Below are 19,629 nucleotides of genomic sequence, written 5' to 3' on the forward strand. Positions count from 1 at the left end.
AAGGAAAATGAAAGGCATCTATCTGTTCCCAGGAGACCTGCTCTAATTGTTAAAACAAGTTCTTCAGATAGAAACGAAATAATTTTTAAAAAGGAAGAAAGGAAGGAGGGAGGGACAAATGAATGAACAAACTTAGAACATGTTTGGAATGAAGAAAGAACAATGGAAAGTGTAAATATAACAAGCAATGCTTCTCTTGAGTTTTAAAAATTATGTTTGACATTTGAAAGGAAAAAATTGTGTCACTGTCAGATGTGGTTCTCGATATATACACAGGTAATATTTAAGACAACCCCACATCATTATTGGGAGAGGGTAAAGGGATGTAATTGGTGGTAAGGTTTCTATATTCCACTTGGAGTGGTAAAATGTTGATACAGTAGACTGAGATAGGTAGGTATATCACGATCCATACAGTACTCACTAAAAAGCAAAGCAAAGAGAATATTTCAAAACGCTTCTGATTAATTAAAACAAAATACTACAAAATGTTCAAGTAACCCACAGGAAGACTGGAAAGGAGAAACAAAGGAATAAAAAACATTAAGAGCATACAGAAAACAAAAAGTAAAATGGCAAACTTGAATCCTAACATATCATTAATAACATTAAATACAAATGGTGTAAACATACCAATTAAGAGACTGTTATGATGGATTTTTTAAAAAAGACCCAATTAAATGCTAGCAAGCAAATTTATGTAGGTAAAATAAAGTATGAAAAAGATATACTATGTGAATACTAATGAAAAGAAAGCTAGATGGACCATATTAATACCAGACAAAGAAGATTTTAAAGCCAAGAACATTACCAGAGAAAAAGTGAAACTTTACATAATGATAAAAGGATCAATTCCTTGCCAAGACATAACAATCTTAATGTGTATGCACCAAACAACAGAGCTCCAAAATATCCCACAGAACAAATGTAATACAACTGAAGAGAGAAGTAGGCAAATCTACAATTATAGTTGAGGACTTCGACACAACTGTCAGAAATTGAGACAACCACTAGACAGAAAATTAACAAGAATACAGAAGAACTGAACAACCACCATAAAAATTTGAATCTGACATTTACAGAACACTTCACATAACAATAAACATTAGTTTCAAACATACATGAAGCATTCACCAAGACAGACCATCTCCTAGCTCATAAAATGAACATTAAAAATTCAAATTAATTGAAATTGTTAAAATATGTTATCTGATCACAAAGTATTAAATTAAAAATCAGAAGAAAAATAACAGGGAGCTCTCCAGAAACTGGAACATTAAACAATACAGTTCTAAACAAACCATGGGTCAAAGAGGAGGTCTCATTTCTCAAAGAAAAATGTAAAAGAAGTATTTTAATAGTGAACTGAATGAAAATAAAATAATAAAACATCAAAAGTCTGTAGGCTGCATGGAGAAACTGGCACCCCTGTGCATGGCAGGTGGAAATATAAAATGGTGCAGTGCTACGGAAAACAGTTGGTGTTTCCTCAAAAGGTTTAATATAGAACTACCATATAATGGATTTCTATGTATATATTCAACTGAAAGCAGGAACTTGAACAGATATTTGTTCACAGCAGCATCATTCACAACAGCCAAAAGGTAGAAGCAACCCAAGTGTCCATCAACGGATGAATGGATAAACAAACTAGTATATATACACAATGGAATCTTACTCAGCCTTCAAAAGGAAGGGAATTCTGATATGTGTTATAACATGGATGAACCCCGAAAATGTTATACTTAGTGAAATAAGCCAAAGATGGACAAATACTATATAATTCTACTTATATGAAGTAACTAGAATATGCAAACTGATAGAAACAGAAAGTAGACGCTGGCATGGTGGCTCACGCCTATAATCCCAGCACTTTGGGAGGCCAAGGCGGGTGGATCACCTGCAGTCAGGAGTTGGAGACCAGCCTGGCCAACATGGTGAAACCCCATCTCTACTAAAAATACAGCAACTTAGCTGGGCATGGTGGCATACACCTGTAATTCCAGCTACTTGGGAGGCTGAGGCAGGAGAATTGCTTGAACCCGGGAGGTGGACGTTGCAGTGAGCCAAGATCGTGCCACTGCACTCCAGCCCAGGCAACAAGAGCAAAACTCTGTCTCAAAAAAAAAAATAAATAAAAAGAAAAGAAAAGAAACAGAAAGTGGAAGTTACCAGGGGATGGGGGGAGGAAAAATGGGGACATTTATTATTTAATTGGGGACAGTTATTATTTAATGGATACAGAGTTTAGGATCATGAAAAAAATCTGGAAATGCATAATGATATGGCTGTAAAACATGGTGAGTGTACTTAATGCTAGTTAATTGTATACTTTAAAATGTTTAAGATTTTTTTTATATTATGTAAATTTTACAAAGAAACAAATAAACAAACAAAAAAAACTATGAGCTGTAGCTAAAGCATAGCTTAGAGGGAAATGTACAGCATTAGTGACAAGCAGCTCCCAAAGATCCCCTTCTTTTATTCACACCATTGTGTTACGCCCTTCCTTGCCTATGGGAGCTAGAGTGACTGTCAGACTTCTGAGAGCTAGAAGATAAAATGTTCATGTGTTTTAAGCCACCAACTGGTAATCTGTTACAGCAGTAATAGAAAACTAACACGGAGTAGTTTCCAACTAGGGTGATTTTTCTCCCCCACCCCCACCCCCCCATCAGGGTGATTTTGCTGCCTACAGGAGATTTGGAAACATCTGGAGATTGTTTTGGTTGGCACACCTAGAAGAGTGTTATTGGTTTCTAGTGAGTAGAGGCCAGGGATTCTGCTAAACTTTCTATAATGCAAAGGACAGTCACCACCCGCCAGCCACACAACAAAGAAGCATCCAACCCAAAATGTCAACAGAGCTGAGGCTGAGAAACGCTGTACTATGGCTGTGCAAGTTGTGCAAGATGACATTACTGGAGAAAAACTGGGTGAAGGAAACATGGGAATTAAACACTTTGGTAAATATATAAGTACAATCACAAGGAGAATAGAAGAATACATAGCTTCTAAACCACTGGAAGCAGGAAAAAAAATAAATACATAAAGTACTTTGAGAATCCTGGGAAAATATATAAGCTAACGAAAAGGAATCAATAGAGAGGGGAAAATGAAAAATACAAGCAAAAGGAATGACAATTGATATATAAAGGTCCAAGAAAAACCTCTCAAAATCCAGTGAGGATCACAAGTACGAAAGGAAAACAGTGAGTGAAGAGACAGACACTAATGTGAAAGGGTGAAACTGGGGGAGGAGGGGTGGGATTATTTGGCCCCTTTTTTCTTCCACGAACTGAGAGGCAGTGGTATCTGCTGACACTGGGGGATGCCTGAACAGGGAAACGTGTGAAAAGTTTCTGTGGGAAAATTATATGGGGCATGAGTGAGGGTGGGACGGTGCTGAGGCTGTGTGGAGTACACCAGGTAGTCTGCAAATTAGCACCAAAGCTTTCTCCAGCCACATTCCACAGTTTGGGGGCAGAAAGCAGCAGCAAGGCAGTGGGGGCAGATATTATGTATAATGAGTGCTAGCAGGAGGAGAGTGAAATCCACAATGGCTGACAAGGGGGTCTGCCCTGGTTAGGAAAACAAAGGAAAGAGGAAGAGGCTGCTGGGCTGAGAGAACAGGGAAGTTTTCAGAATGCATTGAAAGGAAAGAGAAAGTTCAATAGGAAAGAGAGCAGGAAGAGCAAAGCAGTGGAACTATGGTCAGAGAGAACTTTTGTTGTTCAAGATGTTGATAGAAGCCTGGGTTTCTTATGGAGAATAAAGATGGTCACCACTGGGGAACAGAAAACCAAGAGGCAGTGGGGGGTGTGAAATAGATTCCTGCCCATCCTATTTGTGGCAAGCACATCCACTAACTATCACAGAAAGCTACCTGCAGGCAGCTGTCAAGAGTTCTCCATGTACAAGGCATAGTGTCTCCCAGGACAGGTCAACAGAAAAATGAGTGCAGCGAGGATACAAAAAAAGGTTCAAACAGATTCTCCCCTATTCACATTAAGAGTGCCCTCTTACCCTCCCCAAAAAGTATTGAATTACTTATCTCTTTCTGATCCAAGTTCCTTAACAAGGACAATCTCATGAATTTAATCCCAGTGTGTACCAGGCCCCCCTGCCACCACATAAAATGGCAGGCCTGCATGCCTGATCATGGCCCCAAGCTGCTGCACCTCTCATGCAGTCCTCTACCTTACAGATCACAGCTGCTGATCAAAAAGGCCTCTGAGGCTCCAAACCAAGTAGCCTCACTAATGGAAAAACATCTCAAAACCTAAAGTTGATGCTATGTAAATGGGATTGTTTTCTTAATTTCTTTTTCAGATAGGTCATTATTAGTATATAGAAATGCAATGGATATTTCCATGTTGATATTGTTTCCTGCAACTTTACACTTCTAACAGTTTTTTTGTGAAGTTTTTAGGAACTTCTATATATAAGACCACTTCATTTGCAAACAGAGACAATTAACTTCTTCTTTTCTGATTTGGATGCTTTCTATTTCATTTTCTTGCCTAACTGCTCTGGCTAGAACTTTCAGTCCTATATTGAATAGAAGTGGCAAGAGTGGGCACCCTTGTTTCTGATCTTACAGAAAAAGCTTTCAGTCTTTCACCATTCGGTATAACATTAGCTATGGGCTTGTCATATGTAGCCTTTGTATACTAAGGAACATTTCTTCTATACTGAAAGCTGACAATTTTTATCATGAAAGGATGTTGAATTTTGTCAAATGTTTTCTGCAGCTATTGAGATGATCACATGACATTATGCTAGGTGAAATAAGCATACTTCAGAAAGACAAATACTACATGATCTCACTTACATGTAGAACTTAGAGAAACAAAGGGTGGTTGCCAAAGGTTATGGGGTAGGGGAGAGGTAGGTCAAAGAGTACAAACTTTCACACATAAGATGAATTTAATTCTGGATATCTAATGTATAGAATGGTGACTACAGTTAATAATCAATGGGGAAATGACTCCCTATTCAATAAATGGTACTGGACTAACTGACCAGCCACATGCAGAAGATTGATGCTGAACCCCTACCTTACACCATATACAAAAATCATCTGCCTGCCCAGCATCCATTTCCCCTTCTGGTAAGAGCCTGTTGATTATGTGTGTTTTGGGGGTGGAGGGAGGAATGACTGTTCCCTCCCACAATATGTGCATTCCTGATTCCTGGCAAGACAGTCAAAGTGCTCCACCCTCCACTGCCAAGGGTGTGACTTGCTCAGGAATTTGAAGCAATCAAGCGTGAAATGGCAGACTGGAAACGCTGGAGCTGATTCATTCTAGAGTGGTGCCTGCAGGGAGGACCTGCCTACTGGTGCCCCCACCCTGGACCCTGGGTCTAGCTCTCTTCTTCTAAGACCTGCTTCTTCAACTTTCCCTTTGCTTCTGTGAGCTTCCCTGCATCCTTGTAGCAAATTCACATTATTTTGCTTGAGTTAGGCAGAGCAGGCTTTCATTGAAGAAATTTAATGAAAGGCAGCATCAGATTGGAATCAGAAACGGCTGGCCTCCCTTTCTCTAGAGCATATGACATCGGTCTGGGCCTTACTCACTGTCAATGAAATGTCATGTTGGACAGCTTGCAGTCAGAGGCCAGAACAGGCACTAAAACCAACAGGGAAGTGGGCAACATCCAAAGACTAGGAGAGACAGAAGGGCCTGGCACTGTAGAAATGCAAGAGTAAGAACACAGCACAACAAACAGGCAGCCCCTTCATTTTTCAATTACTCACTCTGTAAATCAAGAATTAATGTTCACGGGTTCTGGTGAGTGACATAATTACAATTTAAAAAGGGCAATTAATCATCGGCTTGTTGTTCACTGCCTTGCTGGGAGCCGTTTGCTTCACGAACACCAGTAAAGCCACAAAAGTATTAAACACACGAATGACTACCACCACCAAATTCCAGCCTCCTTTTCCCTCTCCCCACCCGCCAACTCCTCTGACTGGGCTCAGCCACAGATCTTACATCTGTTTCTCATTTCTCCTGTGACACTCCCAGACCCTCCCCTAATCTCCACCCTCCAAGCAGAGGCTTTTCCCCTTCACTGCTGGCAAAGACAAGGGCTTCCTATAATACTGTTTGCTGCAAGAAAAGAAAAAGACTTTGGGCCTCTGGATCTCAGCTCCAAGAGGCTAAAAAAGAGAGTGGGAAAATGAAGTTGAGAGAGACAAGGGTAAAGAAGGAGGGAAGAGCAAGAATGAAAGGCAGATGAATGAAATGAGTTGGGTACTGGGAGAACGTAGGCCTCACAGCATAGGCACAGGATACTGACATCTGGCTCTGAAAGCAGGTCTGCCAGCAGCATCTTCTCCAGATCAGCATCTTTCTACAGACTCAAGGCAGTCCTTGCTCCAGTCCTGATCCCTTGGCTGATGATCAGCTGCTTAACTGGACTCCAAAACCACACACAAGGCAGGAGGCTAGCAGATGCATCTCTGTCTTCTAACAAGCAGATTGCAACTAAGTGTTCTCCTAGAGGATGCACTTCCAGGGGAAAATCCCTTAAAGAAAAAACTTCAGGGATCTAGTTCTACTTCATGAAACCAGGCAAGAATGAATATTGTCACTTCAATGCTACCACTGCCTCAGGCCAAATCAGAGTGTTACTGCTTCTAGCTCTTGTGCTAGAAATGGCCCTGCTGGTCTGAGACCTACAGAGGTCTCATGCATGTATGTCTGTCTTGGCCTCTTCCACTGTCTTGACTGTAAAGATCCTGGGGTACACACTGTTCACTGGCCTCCTTGCAGCTGCTCCCCTCTAAAGCTGCTACCTTCCTTCATGCCAGTGAAGCCGTAGTTTTGTAGGCATTTACTTCATGCCTCTGATCTCAGGAAAGGTAGGCTCTTCTGGCAGCCTCAGGGGAAGTTGTGCCCAATCTAGTGCAACCATGGTAATCTTACTCTCCTTTACGGTGGTGGGTCTGAGATGGTCACAGGTCTCAGCTCCAGCCAATGAGACATGTGCAGAAGTGGCTGGAGAAGTGTCTTTCCTGCTTGAGGTGCTGATGTGAGGACTGGATGCCTTGTGACCATGAGGGAAAAGGCCAGAGAACTGTGGGGAAGCCACCATCTGCTCAGACACAGGTGGACTAGTGCGAATGTAAAGTGGTGCAGGCAGCCACTTTGGAAAACAGTCCAAACATTCCTCAGAAAGTTAAACAGACAGTTACTATTTGATCCAACCATTCCACTACAAAGTATATAACCAACAGAAATAAAAACATGTCCACAGAAAAACTTGTAGACAAATGTTTACGGCAGCACTATTCATAGTAGCTAAAAAAGTGGAAACAGCCCAAATATCCATCAAATGGTTAACAGATATATAAAATGTGATACAGCCATACAATGGAATATTGGCAATAGAAGGAAATGAAGTACTAATACATGCTACAGCGTAGATGAATCTTGAACACATTATGCTACATGAGAAGCTAGTCACAAAGACCACATATTCTGATTCCATTTATATGGCATGTTCAGTACACGCAAAAATCCATAGAGACAAAGTTGATTAGATGTTGCCTGGGACTAAGGGTTGTGGAAAATAGGGAGTTACTGCTAATCAGTAGAGAGTTTCTTTTGGGAGTGACAAAACTGTTCTAAAATTGATTGTGGTGATGGTTGTACGACTCTATGAATACACTTAAAATAACTGAGTTAGATATTTGAATGGGATAATTATATGGTAAGTGAATTATATCTTAATACAGCTGTTAAAATAAAACCAGTTTTCTTTAAGTTTTGAAAATGGAGAACAATTGCCATTCCTCTCAATGAGCAAATGCCTTGGAAAAGAGCTCATCGTGCCTGCTGCCACCTATGCCCATGTAGGCTGAGCCCCAGAGTGGGAAGTATGCAGTGTGGCAGCGCTTTCTAAGCAGAATAGGTGTCTCCTGCAGTCTGCCTCATTTCTGAGTGTCTCCTAGAGGGTATCCTGTTACACTTAACAAGCTCATCCAATGTTGAAGATTAGGATTTTTCCTGTAACATGGCTCCAAAACACAAGCGACTACTTCATGTGGTTCTGATTTGGTGCTGAAATAACTATTGATTTGGTAACTAATGATCTGGGGCTGATCTGATGCTGAAATAGTGATTTGCCTAATGTAGAAGAAAAAACTGAGTGTACTGAACTGCAAACCCAAACCTAACCAGTCTTCCTAAAATGTACGCCTGGGTAGTTTTGACCTGTATGATTTCTACCTTACAAGCTGATTTGAAGTCTGAATAACTTGGAAAAGGCAAATCCATTAAATAAAAACATAGAAAACCAGGTAAAATAAGTATCAAAAAGAAATGCTATGGGTTTCAAGGGAGGGGAGAAGAAATGACAGCTGACTGGCAGAGTAGCATGGGACGAGAATGGCTGGTATGGCAGGTGAAGTCTGAGCTAGACACAGAAGGTGGAAGAGACTGAGACAGGTGGGCTGGCTGAAAGGTATAGAGAGGCAGGGAGGCAACAGTGAAGAGGAAGACCCTCAAACTAGAGGCCAGGCCTTCACCCCAGCTCTGGCGCTCTCTAGCAGTATGGTCTGGGGCAAGTCACTTTGTCTCTTTGTGTCCCAGTTTCCTATAAAGTGGGAATAACACCATATTTAATTGAATCTAAGACACCATCAATTATAACATGAACCATTATTCCATTACCACTAAGAAAAAAAATGATGTTATGTCACTGGTTATAAAATGTATCCCTAATTCAAAGATGTTACAATAAGAAAAAAATTCACCTCAGAATTGAATATGGTAACAACTACTCAGAGTTGATATGAGAATTAAGTGATTATATGTAAAGTAAATATGATTGCTGTTGTTGCTATCAATGTTTGACAAATATTTGTTGAGCAACTACTAAGTGCCCTCAAGGTCCTATGCATAAGATAAATATGATCCCAATCCTTAGGAATTCAGAATCAATTCAAACAGGACAAACAAACAGGGAAGTCAGAAAAGGGATGTGTGCAGAAGCGGTCACGGATGGTGGTCTCCAGCTTGATTGGAATATAACTGAAGCCTCACTTTACTAAGCTGAGAGAATGTGAGGCGGATTAGGATCTAAAGTAAAGAGAGCATCAGACATAATCAGAACTACTCTTGAAAAACCCTGTCTCCCCTGTGAAGTACATGTATACAACTTCATATCCAATTCTGTATGCTACTACAAAGGCAGTGACATAGAGTACCCGGGATAGCATCCATATGCAAAATATAATTTAGGAGCCATGTTGTACCAAAAACAATGTTCACACTAAAATGCACTGTAGCAAGATGTTCAAACTATTAAAGGAGAAACTATTAAAGAAGACCCAAGACAACCAGAGGCACAGCCAATTCATGTTTCCCACTCCACATTCACCCCAAGGCAACACCTCCTAAGGGAATGGTAGCTGAGCTGATCATCACGTTCTTGTACTTCAGATCCCAGCTCACCTTCCACACTGTTCTTCCACACTGCGGGGCCTGGCTGGCACTCAGCAAATCCCACTCCCGCTTGGCCATGTGGCTCCATGAGAGTCTCAGGAAAGCCACAGGAAATCTGCACCTGTGTCCTGTCTGCTTCCTCTCCCTTCTTGTTCTGAGGAACACCACCCCAGCAGGGCTCCTTTACCGGATCAGTTCTGCCCTGGAGCAGCCGCTGATTCCAGCCTGCAGTTTTTCCAAAATCCGCAGAAGCAACTTCATCATATCCCACCCTTGAAAACAAAAGCCCCAGCCAAGAGGTGCCCCTCTATGAAGCTCTGAGTTACATGAGGACTTTCCTTAACCTCTAGAGTTTTAGTAACTGCAACATCTTCCCTTTGATTCTTCAGCCCTACAGCTGGTGGTAGCTGCTTCTTGTGGTTGCTACCTCCATAATACTTTAATGTTCCCTTTTTACCCTTTCAATAACCTAGTTAACAACCTTGTACCTGGTTACTGACTTGATACGAAATTCTCTGCTCCAATAATTGCTATAGTTTCTCCTGGTTGGGCCTTAACTGATACAGCAACATATTACGCCTCACTTTCTATTTTAAATTCTCTCTCTCTCGGGACATGAAGAGGCAATTCACAAGAGAGGGAAAAATCAGGCCCATAAATATATGAAAAATATTCAATCTCTACTTGAAACCAAAGAAACAAAAATTGATACCACTGACACACATTTCTGCCTGTCAGATCAACAAGATGGAAAAGGACGCTAGCACTCAGTGCTGGCCACAGGCACTCTCAGACACTGCTGGTAGGAACATAAACTGGTATTACTGTCTTATGGAGGAAAATGTGATGATAATGTGAACCAAATCTTTAGAATTTAAGTCAAAAACTAAGACACTGCAAGAGTAGATTCACTTCTTCTTATTGCCTCTGCAAATACAGCTAAAAACCCTGGACATTACATACACAAAGCAGATATAAAAAGGTTCTGAAAAGTGGATAGAAGAAGGCAGTGTGGCTAGGGGCCTCGGGACCCAGAACGACACGGCAGTGAGTTCCCTGAGTTTTCTTCTTGTCTCATTATCTCAGACTGGGTGCTGGAGGAGATGCCAATAGGAATAAACCAGGAAAGCCCCCCTAGAAAAGCCAGCTCTTTCTAGCCAAAGGACCAGGAAAGCAGCAGCTTAGCAAGACAAGCAACTTTTAGACAGCAAAACGTTTAGATAATAACTACACTGCTCCAGCCTAACACCACAGAAATAGCTGCACTGCCACCCCCACCAGCAAAGGCCAACTGGAGACCCTGGACTTCCACCTTCACAAAACAAGATGCCTCAACCCACCTTCCCTGCCAGGGTGTCAGAGAAGAGCGAGGTGGGTGGATCTCTGACTACCACCCAAGTGTGGTGAGGCCTTCCCTGTTGGTGGAGATCACTTGGGGAGCAGTAAGCAGGTGCCCTTCCCCATCCCAGCCAGGGTGGCATCAAAGAGAGGCCTAGTGGGGAGCACAAAGTCCTGGTTCCAGGAATTTACAAGTAATAAATTGACACAGAACTACACATATACATTGTACCAATGTCAATTGTGTGGTTTTGATATTGTATTATATTTACACAAGATATAACCTCTGAGGGAAATATGATGAAGGATACATGGGCCCTCTCGCTACTATCCTTACAACTTCCTGTAAATCTGTAATTTACAAAAAAAAAAAAAAGTTTTAAAAAAGCCTTTGCAAAGGGGCATAAGAGAACTCTTTGGGAAGTGGAACATGCTCTGTATCTTGACTAAGGTGGTTATTACATGGTTGTGACATGTTACACTCAGCAAAGTAACCAACCTGAGCACTCAGGGTGGAATTTTATTGTCTATACATTATACCTCAATAAGTTATATTTTAAAATATGCTGTTAAAATATCTGAATCATATCAGTACGAACAAAATAAACAGGAAATATAACAAATAGAATGCCAACTAATAAGTATAGAAGACATTGCAGAAATATAAAATCATCATTTTATAATCACTAGCATAGTGATTCAGATAAAAATCATCAAAGCAGAGAAAAATGGTGGGACAGGCAGTTCCAAGCTCTCATCCTCCCACAGAAACATACAAAAAACATGCAGAGGCCGGGCACAGTGGCTCACACCTATAATCCCAGCACTTTGGGAGGCCGAGGCAAGAGGATTGCCTGAGCTCAGGTGTTCGCGACCAGCCTGGGCAACACAGTGAAACCCCATCTCTACTAAAATACAAAAAATAGCCGGGCATGACAGTGTGTGCCTGTAATCCCAGCTACTTGGGAGGCTGAGGCAGAAGAATTGCTTGAACCTGGGAGGCAGAGGTTGCAGTGAGCCAAGATTGCACCACTGCACTCCGCCTGGGCGACTCTGAGACTCTGTCTCAAAAAAAAAAAAGAAAAAAAAAATGCAGAAACTATCAGAACCAACTTTCTCAAAGCTCTGAAAAATAGTCTAAAGTTTAAAACAAGCAAGTGAATGCTGAATAAAGAAAAAGGCCACTTGAAAACAGTAGGAAAACTGTCTGGTGTTTTTACTTGCCTTTGCCCTATCCCTGTCACGGCTCAGTTGCAGCCACATTCCCAATGTGAGACTCTGGTCCTTGGTTCCAGAGGGAGCAGGGCATGTCTTATTCGTAAATTATTGTGTGCATCTGTTCTAACCTGTCTGACGGTTACCTGTAGGACTAATGCAAAGTACTTCTCCCTTTCACCTAACTCAGAACTAAGGCTGGAAAAGGGCAGGTGTTACTTGAAAATGCTGCAGGGAGAAAACACCTGCAAGACATTACACAAGAAGACTATCCCCAAGACATATAATCATCAGATTCCCCAAGGTCAAAATGTTAAAGGCAGTTAGAGAGAAAGGGCAGGTCACCTACAAAGGGAACCCCATCAGGCTAGCAGCAGATCTTTCAACAGAAACCCTGCAAGCCAGAAGAGATTGGGGCCCTATATTCAGCATTCTTTAAGAAAAAAAAAAAAAAAAAGTCTAACCAAGAATTTCATATCCAGCCAAACTAAGCTTCATAAGTAAAGGAGAAATGAGATCCATTTCCGACAAGCAAATGCTGAGGGAATTCATTACCACCAGAACTGCCTTACCAGAGGTTCTGAAAGGAGTACCAAATATTGAAAAAAAAGACTTACTGGCCACTACAAAAACATACTAAAGAACATAGACCAGTGACACTATGAAGCAACCACACAAACAAATCTGAATAAACAGCTAATAACATCACAAGTTCAAATTCGCACATATCAATACTAACCTTGAACGTAATTGGGCTAAATACCCCCATTAAAAGGCACAGAGTGGTAAGCTGGATAAAGAGAACCCAATGGTATAGGTCTTCAAGAGACCCATCTCACATGCAATGACATCCACAGGCATTGTGGATAATAAAGGAATACAGAAAAATCTACCAAGCAAATGGAAAACAAAAAGTAGCAGGAGTTGTAATCCTAATCTAAGAGAAAACGGACTTTAACTCAACAAGATAAAAAAGATAAAGGGTGTTACACAATGGTAAAGAGTTCAATTTAACAAGAAGACCTAACTATCCTAAACGTATATATACCCAAGACAGGAGCACCCAAATTCATAAAGGAAGTTCTTAAAGACCTATGATCAACACCTGTAATCCCAGCACTTTGGGAGGCCGAGGCAGGCGGATCACGAGGTCAGGAGATCTAGACTATCCTGGCTAACATAGTGAAACCCCGTCTCTACTAAAAATACAAAAAATTAGCCAGGCGTGGTTGTGGGAACCTGTAGTCCCAGCTACTTGGGAGGCTGAGGCAGGAGAATGGTGTGAACCCAGGAGGTGGAGCTTGCAGTGAGCCGAGATTGTGCCACTACACTCCAGCCTGGGCAACAGAGTAAGACTCTACCTCAAAAAAAACAAAAAACAAAAAAATCTATGACAAGACTAACATTCCCACATAATAATAGTGGTAGATTTCAACACCCTACTGACAGTATTAGAGAGACCACTGAGGCACACAATTAACAAAGACACTTAAGACCTGGACTCAACACTTGACCAAATGGACCTAATATACATCTACAGAACTCTCCACCCAAAAACAACTTCATATTGCCACATGGCACATACGGAATGACTTTTGGGTTAGTAATGAAATTAAGGAAGAAAACAAGAAATTATTTGTACTAATGAGAACAAAGATACAACATACCAGAATCTGTAAGGACATAGCTAACACAGTGTTAAGAGGGCGGTTTATAGCACTAGACGCCCACATCAAAAACTTAGAAAGAGCCCCAATGAACAACCTAAATCACAACTAGAAGAACTAGAGAAGCAAGAGCAAAACAGCCCCAAGGCTAGAAGACATGAAATAACCAAAATCAGAGCTGAACTGAAAGAAATTGAGACATTAAAAACCATACAAAAGATCAACAAACCCAGGAGCTGGTTATTTGAAAAAATTAATAAGACACACAACTAGCTAGACTAATAAAGAAAATAAGAGAGGAGAACCCCCCTTTAGGGGGCCAGGTGCAGTGGCTCATGCCTGTAAGCCCAGCACTTTGGGAGGCTGAGATGGGGGGATCACAAAGTCAGGAGATGAATACCATCCTGGTCAACATGGTGAAACCCTGTGTCTAGTAAAATACGAAAAATTAGTGAAGTGTGGTGGTGTGTGCCTGTAGTCCCAGTTACTCAGGAGGCTGAAGCAGGGGAATCGCTTGAACCTGGGAGGCAGAGGTTGCAATGAGCCGAGATCGTGCCACTGCACTCCAGTCTGGCGACAGAGCGAGACTCCATCTCAAAAAAAAAAAAAAAGAAATGACAAAGGGTACATTACCACTGACCCCACAGAAATACAAAAAACCATCAGAGACTACTACAAACAATTCTATGCAAAGAAACTAGAAAATCTAGAAGAAGTGGATAAATTTCTGGACACATATATCCTCCCAGGACTAAACCAGAAAGAAATTAAATTCCTGAACAGACCAATAACAAGTTCCAAAATTGAGTTAGTAATAAAAACCCTACCAACCAAAAAAAGTGCAAGACCAAATGGATTCACAGCTGAATTCTACCAGATTTATAAAGAAGAGTTGGTGCCATTCCTACCGAAACTATTTCAAAAAATTGAGGAGGAGGGACTTCTCCACAACTCATTCAATGAGGCCAGCATCATCTTGATACCAAAAACCTGGCAGAGACACAACAAAAAGAGAAAGTTTCAGCCCAATATCCTTGATAAACACAGATGCAAAAATCCTAAACAAAATACTAGCAAACCAAATCCAGTAGCACATAAAAAAGCTAATCCATCATGATCAAGCAGGCTTTATCCCTGGGATGCAAGGTTGGTTCAACATATGCATATCAATAAATGTGATTCAACCCATTCACTGAACTAAAAACAAAACCACATGACCATCTCAATAGATGCAGAAAAGGATTCCCATAAAATTCAACATCCCTTCATGTTAAAAACCCTCAATAACTTAAGCATTGAAGGAATATACTTGAAAATAAGAGCTATCTATGACAAATCCACATCCAACATCATATTGTATGGGCAAAAGTTGGAAGCATTCCCCTTGAAAACCGGCACAAGACAAGAATGTCCTTTCTGACCACTTCTATTCAACATATTATTGGAAATCCTGGCCAGAGCAATCAGGCAAAACAAAGAATAAACAGCATCCAAACAGGAAAAGAGGAAGTCAAATTATCCCTATTTGCAGACAACATGATTCTACATCTAGTTTCTCCACAAAGCTCCTGATCTGATAAACAACTTCAGCAAAGTTTCAGGATACAAAAGCAACACACAAAAATCAGTATTACTGATTGGTTACTATACACCAACAACATCCAAGCCAAGAGCCAAATCAAGAGCACAACACCATTCACAATAGCCACAAAAAGAATAAAATACCTAGGAATACACGTAACCAAAGAGGTAAAAAAAATCTCTACAATGAGAATTACAAAACATGGCTCAAAGAAATCAGAGATGACACAAACAAATGGAAAAACATTCTATGCTCATGGATACAAAAAACTAATATTATTAAAATGGCCATACTGCCCAAAGCAATTTACGGATTCAATGCTATTCCTATCAAATTACCAATGACATTCTTCACGGAATTAGGAAAAACTATTTTAAAATTCATATTGAATTCATATTCAAAAAAGAGCTCGGGCCAGGTGTGGTGGCTTGTGCCTGTAATCTCACCACTTTGGGAGGCCGAGGTGGGTGGATCACTTCGCATACCTACGAATCATCTAATTTTTGATGAAACCAGCAATGAGGAAAAGACTCCCTATTCAATAAATGGTGCTGTGATAACTGGTTAGCTATATGCAGAAGAGTGATACTGAACCCCTACCTTATACAACACACAAAATCAACTCAAGATGGATTAAATATTTAAATGTAAAACCCAGAACTATAAAACACTGGAAGATAACTTAGGAGATACCATTCTGAACATAGGACCTGGCAAATATTTCACAACGAAGACACCAAAAGCAATTACAACAAAAACAAAAATTGGCAAATGGGATCTAATTAAACTAAAGAACTTCTGCAGAGCAAATGAAACTATCAACAGAGTAAACATGCAACCTACAAAATGGGAGAAAATATTTGCAAACTATACATCTGACAGAGGTCTAATACCTAGAATCTATAAGAAACTTAAGCAAATTAATAAGCAAAAAATAACCCCATTAAGCGTGCAAAGGACATACACGTAGCCAAAGAGCATATGAAAAAATGCTCAACATCACTAACCATTAGAGAAATGCAAACCAAAATCAAAATGAGATGACATCTTACACCAGTCAGAATATTATTAAAAAGTCAAAAAATAATAGATGTTGGCGAGGTTGTGGAGAAAAGGGAATGCTTATAGACACTGCTGTGGGAATGTAAATTACTTCAGCCTCTGTGGAAAACAATGTGGCGAGATTCCCCAAAGAACTTAAAATTGAACTATCATTCAATCCAGCAATCTCATTATTGGGTATATATCCAAAGGAATATAAATTGTTCTGCCATAAAGACACACACACGCATATTGTATTAGTCCGTTCTTGCACTGCTATAAAGAAATACCTGAGACTGCGTAGTTCATAAAGAAAAATGGTTTAACTAGCTCCCAGTTCTGTTGTACAGGATGAACAGGTACACAGGAAGAACAAGTTCTTCCTGTGCACGGCTGTACAGGAAGCATAGTGGCTTCTGCTTCTGCAGAGACCTCAGGAAATTTCCAATCATGGTGTAAGGCAAAGGGGGAACAACTGTCTTGGAAGGCGGAAGCAGGAGCGAGAGAGAGAGAGAGAGAGAGAGAGAGAGAGAGAGAGAGAGAGGTTAGGGGAGGTGCTACACACTTTTAAATAAACAGTTCTCATAAGAACTCACTCATTATCACACAAACAGCACCAAGGGGATGGTGCTAAACCATTCATGAGAAATCCATCCCCATGATCCAATCACTGCCCACTAGGCCCCGCCTCCAAACACTGGGGATTACGATTCAACATGAGATTTGGGCAGGGACACAGACCCAAACCATATCACATATGTTCACTGCAGCACTATTCACAATAGGAAAGACATGGAATCAACCTAAATACTCATCAATGGTACACTAGACAAACAAAATGTGGTACATGTACACCATGGAATACTGTGCAGACATAAAAAAGAATGAGATGATATCCTTTGTGGCAACACAGAGGTGGAGGCCATTATCCTAAGCAAACTAACACAGTAACAGTAAACCAAAGGTTGCATGTTCTCACTTATAAGTGGGAGCTAAACAATGAAAACACTTGGATACTAAGAGGGGAACAAGAGACTCTGGGGCCTACTTGAGGGTGGAAGGTAGGAAGAGGGAGAGAATCAGAAAAAACACCCATTGAGTACTAGGCTTATTATCTGGGTGCTGAAATTATTAGTACACCAAACCCCTGTGACATACAGTTTACCTATATAATAAACCTGAACCTAAATGTTGAAAATAAATAGAAATAAAAAATAGAAAATGCTTTGGATAAACTAACAACACACAGGTGCCTGGTGGCAAAATCATGGTCTGAACAGAAGAGAGAGCACCTAACAAGCATGGGAGAAAAAGTCAGGAAAGATTCTTTGGAAATCGAGGAATGAGAAAGGGCAGCTGGGACATGGTGACACCAAGAGAGTAGAATCCCCCAGACTCATCAAGGGTCTCAGCTACGAAGTGATCATGTCTGCGGCATATGGGCAGAACCACACCTTGGCCTTGATGGAAATGGGCTCCATGTTTGCGTTTGGGGAAAATAAGATGGGACAGCTGGGCCTTGGCAACCAGACAGATGCTGTCCCCAGCCCCGCGCAGATAATGTACAATGGCCAGCCAATTACCAAAATGGCCTGTGGGGCTGAATTCAGTATGATAATGGACTGCAAAGGAAACCTCTATTCCTTTGGGTGCCATGAATATGGTCAGCTGGGACACAACTTGGATGGGAAGTTCATCGCCCGGGCACAGCAGATAGAGTACAACTACAGACTGGTTCCCCGGTGAGTGGCCATCTTTATCGAGACAGATCCTGCTTGTACCAAATGTAGTTGTGTGAAACGTAGCCTGTGGCACTAACCACACGCTGTTCCTGGACTCCCAGAAGTGAGTCTTCTCCTGGGGCTTTGGTAGCTATGGCCAGCTGGGCCATGCAGAACAGAAGGATGAGATGGTCCTCCACCTGGTGAAGCTGTTTGACTTCCCTGGGCATGGGGCATCCCAGATCTATGCTGGTTACACCTGGTCCTTTGCCGTCAGTGAAGTGGGTGGTCTGTATTTCTGGGGGGCCACCAACACCTCCCGTGAATCTACCACGTACCCGAAAGCAGTGCAGGACCTCTGTGGCTACAGAATCCAGAGCCTGGCTTATAGGAAGAGCAGCATCATTGTGGCCACCAACGAGAGGGAACCATCAGCTGGGGCCCATCACCGACCTTCGGGGAACTGGGCTACGGGGACCACAAGCCCAAGTCTTGCACTGCAGCCCAGGAGGTGAAGATTCTGGATGGCATTTTCTCAGAGAAGGTCACCATGGGCTACTCACACTCCTTGGTGATAGCAAGAGACAAAAGTGAGACCAAGAAAGAGAAGATCAAGAAACCCAGAATACAACTGCCGAACCCTCTGAGGCTCCCGGAGACTCCTCCGAGTCTACACCTCTCGTGGCAGCTGTCATTTCCATGTTCACTGGGATGGGAAGTCAAACAAGGAATTTAAAAAAGCAAAAGTTGACCGAAAGTGCATTTTTGTTTAGGCTCCATGAGGTTCCGTTTTACAAGTGATCCAATGTTTACCTTTTTTTGTACGCCTTCCAAAGTATGTTTTCTCCCCCTTCATGTCGAATTAAAATACTTGCTCATAGTTGACTTACCCTTCCTAAAAAAAAGGCAGAAACTTTGAGCAATCTAGGTTTTTTTAAGTTTTTTTCTTTCTTCCTCTCCTGAAAACACTCCCCAAAACACCCCTTTCCAGTTATAATCAGCATCGTGATCCAAGCGGATGCTACATAGAAGAGGAATCGCCATTTAATCAGAAAAATGTCCCTTACAGGAACCAGCAGCAGACAGGCAAAGTCTCCGGCCTGCCTCCATCCGAAATCATGCTCGTGTGCTTCAGAAGCATCCGGGTCCTCCTTTTCTGCTTTTTCCTGCAGACTGGCCTAAGCTGATGTCGTTCTGTTTCTCCCCTCGGCTGCCTGTAATCTGCTGTGTCCCCCCTGGAGCGGGACTGGGGGTCTGTGTTTAGCCATTTGTATCTACTCTAGCTGTTAAAGAAGTCCAAATGAAAATCAGGTGATGGTGGAACCATGGGGACTTGGGGGTGGGGCAGAGGTGGGAACATTTGTATCAGCTGAGTCAGCTTCATGGCTCCCTGTGGAGCCAGGGCTGAGCCTTGTCACATGCCCTCATCAATTAGAGATTGATCAGCCAGCAGTCAAGTGGGCATTCTCCAGTCCTTGCAAGAAGGATCAGCCCTTTCCGTACCAGCCTTCGTCGCCTTGTGCTTTGGTCTCCTTTTCTCCCCCGCCTGGATCCTGCCTCGCACGGGCCATCCTGTTGCTGAGGCTCGGGGTAACGTTCTGCTGACC

At 41.7% G+C, this 19,629-nt stretch overlaps 1 protein-coding gene and 1 pseudogene across 23 annotated transcripts in view; one reads left to right on the top strand and one right to left on the bottom strand.

Annotated features, from left to right (window-relative positions):
- CHCHD6 (coiled-coil-helix-coiled-coil-helix domain containing 6) overlaps nucleotides 1-19,629 on the bottom strand; it is a 246,887-nt gene that overhangs the window by 165,561 nt on the left and 61,697 nt on the right. The window lies entirely within an intron of this gene.
- On the top strand, nucleotides 16,653-18,669 carry LOC114676115 (protein RCC2 pseudogene; annotated as a pseudogene).

This window comes from Macaca mulatta, chromosome 2, assembly GCF_049350105.2.
Source record: "Macaca mulatta isolate MMU2019108-1 chromosome 2, T2T-MMU8v2.0, whole genome shotgun sequence".
Classification (NCBI taxonomy): domain Eukaryota; kingdom Metazoa; phylum Chordata; class Mammalia; order Primates; family Cercopithecidae; genus Macaca; species Macaca mulatta.